The following is a 3,288-nucleotide window of genomic DNA, read 5'->3' as shown; positions in this document are numbered from 1 at the left end:
AATAAACCATTTTTCGTTGTTCGCAATTGCGAAAGATAATTATAACCTTCGTTTAATTTGTTAATAATAATAGAGCTATTATTTTCATGCAACGGTTGTTTAAATCCTCTTTGTTTCATATTCCTCGAATTTAAGATATCAAAGATGTCATTTATTAATCGTATGAATCGTGTTGTTGCTGCCGAATCTGCGAAGTCGGGATATTTTAATTCATTTTCACAAAAGTCTATTGCTTCAGCTACGGAGGCACTAAACACTTGCGCCGCAAGTATTACTTTCATTTTTTGTTTGTGATAATTTATATGTTGTGTTTTTAACTTATTAGCTAAATGTAAAACCCTTTGTTTATTTGGATTACATGAAGTTTTGTCAAATTTTTACCGTCATATTCGACATGTCGTCTTATGGCCATTTCGTCGAATATAAGAACGCCGAAAAGAGGATAATTGACTAGCTCGGCAAGTTGTTTGATCGACTGTAATGCTTCCTCATTAAAACCCGGCTCGCCGTTAATCGATTTATACCACTCATAAATTGTCTTAGGATGAGGCAAACATGTATTAAATTTTTGGTAATTATGCATATTAAGACCCCATTCGCCAATGACCTTGATCTTGACAATGTTGTCAAGGTCACCCTCCTGAGTGACCTTCAGAAGTTTTTACCCGGCGGTCGTTATTCGTTAAAAAGTTATTAATAAAAAAAAGTTTAAAAAATATAGCAGCTATTTTGAGTATTGGAAGGCATAAACGACTAATATTACGTTTTTTTTTTAAAGCAGAGAATACTTTATTTTGCGACAAAGTCGCTACTTTACCAAAACACAACATTTAAAGCAGTAAATTGTTGATAAATTAAAGTCTTTTTGTTAATGCAGTGAATATTATACTTTATTTCGCGAGAAAGTCGCTGCTTCACCAAAACACAACATTTAAAGCAGTAAATTGTTGATAAATTGAAGCCTTTTTGTTAAAGCAGAGAATACTTTATTTCGCGAGAAAGTCGCTGCTTTACCAAAACGCAACATTTAAAGCAGTAAATTCTTGATAAATTGAAGTCTTTTTGTTAAAGCAGAGAGTACTTTATTTCGCGAGAAAGTCGCTGCTTTACCAAAATGCAACATTTAAAGCAGTATGTTGATAAATTGTATATTGAATATATGTGAGTATTGGAAGGCATAAATGACTAATATATATGTCGAAATACTGTTCACGCATATACTTTCCACGCGAGACGATGAGTTGTCACATGGGTTCGCGCTTTACAAGCTTGTTTATATATATTACATAATGAATTAGGCCGGTATTCATAGTCAGATCTTATTTCAAGACCGTCTTAAGTAATATCTTAAGATGCTAATACGGCTCTGTGATTAGTTAATGACATCTTAAGATGACTTAAGACGGTCTTAAATATAAGAACCGACTATGAATACCGGCCTTAGACAGTGTTTGTAATTTAAATGTTATTATGTGTATTAATTTTACAGCAAATACATTCTACGCATAATACGAAAGAAAGCATCAATTCTTTCGTTAAAAGTGTTTTTTTTTTTAAACAAATTTCGCCCTATATGTATACTATTATTTTGTCCTGTAATTTTTTTTTTGGTAAAGCAGCGACTTTTCGCAAAATAAAGTATTCTCTGCTTTAACAAAAAGACTTTAATTTATCAACAATTTACTGCTTTAAATGTTGTGTTTTGGTAAAGCAGCAACTTTTACGCGAAACGAGATATTCTCTACTTAAAAAAAAAGACGTAATATTGGTCGTTTATGCCTCTCAATACTCAAAATAGCTGCTATATTTTCGAAACTTTTTTTGTTAATAACTTTTTAACGAATAACGACCGCCAGCTAAAAACTTTTGAAGGTCACTCAGGAGGGTGACATATGTCAAGGTCAAGGTCATTGGCGGGTGGGGTCTTAATATGCATAATTATTAAATTTATTTCTGACAAATGCGTACGCATGCGACGAGTAAAAATGTAAAGTTAAAGCGAACGATCTTAACTCGGGTTCATATTGTTTACGCATTCGTGTTTTATGAATCTTACTATCTTGACGCATTAACAATTGCTTATTAAATGTACCTAGGTCATTTAAAATGTCCAGCTGGTGTGGATCAAAAAGACGTTTCTTCTTCAAAGCTGCCAAGACGTTTTTTAAATTTGCAATGCGCTTCGTGGACCTTCGGTATTTTTGTTGCAGAGATTTTAATTTCTTGTTCAAATATTTTCTTGTGTTGGTCAGTGCGGCTCTCAATATTCGTTTTCTCGGCGTATCTTCCGATAAATGTGGCGAAACAGCCGTTCCCTGATGTTTTACTTCGGGTGGTGTATTTATTTGGGGAACTACATCAAACCCTATATATAAAAATATACAATAATTTAATGGAATTTAATATTTGCAATTATTTGTTTCAAGAAAATAAACTAATTATCTTAATAAGAGAGAATAATTACCTTGATAAGTGCTAGATGTACTAATAACAGTATTTTCTGTCGTTGCTGTTGCAAAAATATTAGAATGGCAATCTATTGTACAAGATTTATCTTGTATTAAAATGACCGCGTGTGTACAGTTTCTACAAATAATCATTATAATAATTATTCAGATTATTCTCTGCTATTGCATCAAGTTTATAAAAATCTATATTTTCATTAATAAATCTTATAAATATACCTTGTTCTGTGTATGTGTCAAATATTTCTTTAGTTGTCTTGGGATCAATAATGGCTTCTTCTATTGTATGATGTACCTTCAGTTTTTTCCGAGGAGGTTCTACATTACTCACACTTGCGTTTCCCTGTAAAAAATATATTTTTTCTTAACTATCACGTATTAAATATTATATTTATGATTTAAATTAACTCTTTATATTTGACATACAAATGGAATGGCACTGTCAAATATTTTTTTAGTTGTCTTGGGATCAATAATAGCTTTGTATAAATTCTTTATTTGTGTGTGATGTATCTTCAGTTTTTTCCGAGGAGGTTCTACATTACACACACTTGCGTTTTCCTGTAAAAAAATATATTCTTTTTTTACTATCACATATTTGTTATTATATTTATAATTTAAGTTAACTCTATATTTAACATACAAATGGAATGGCACCAGGCCGGATTTTGATATAGTAATCAGCTCTTCTGTCAAGGCACTTTCCTCAAAATGTAACGAGCACAATTTTGCGTTTTGTGGTATATCTGTACCATTTAATCCCATGCTTTCAAGCCATTTTTGACGTTTCTCTGGATTCTTAGGTATTCTATAATTATATGAT

At 31.6% G+C, this 3,288-nt stretch overlaps 1 long non-coding RNA gene across 1 annotated transcript; it reads right to left on the bottom strand.

Moving 5' to 3' along the window:
- Positions 1–1,882: 1,882 nt before the first annotated feature.
- LOC112461512 lies at positions 1,883–3,271 on the bottom strand. The gene is made up of 5 exons (XR_003041568.1): positions 3,109–3,271; positions 2,892–3,026; positions 2,685–2,808; positions 2,465–2,586; positions 1,883–2,365 (listed from the first exon to the last, which is right to left on the bottom strand). It is a non-coding gene; the product is annotated as an uncharacterized LOC112461512 (long non-coding RNA).
- Between the last annotated feature and the right edge of the window lie 17 nt (positions 3,272–3,288).

Source organism: Temnothorax curvispinosus, unplaced genomic scaffold, assembly GCF_003070985.1.
Source record: "Temnothorax curvispinosus isolate PA1 unplaced genomic scaffold, ASM307098v1 QBEX01011486.1, whole genome shotgun sequence".
NCBI lineage: Eukaryota > Metazoa > Arthropoda > Insecta > Hymenoptera > Formicidae > Temnothorax > Temnothorax curvispinosus.
This window is presented reverse-complemented; position numbering and strand designations above follow the sequence as displayed.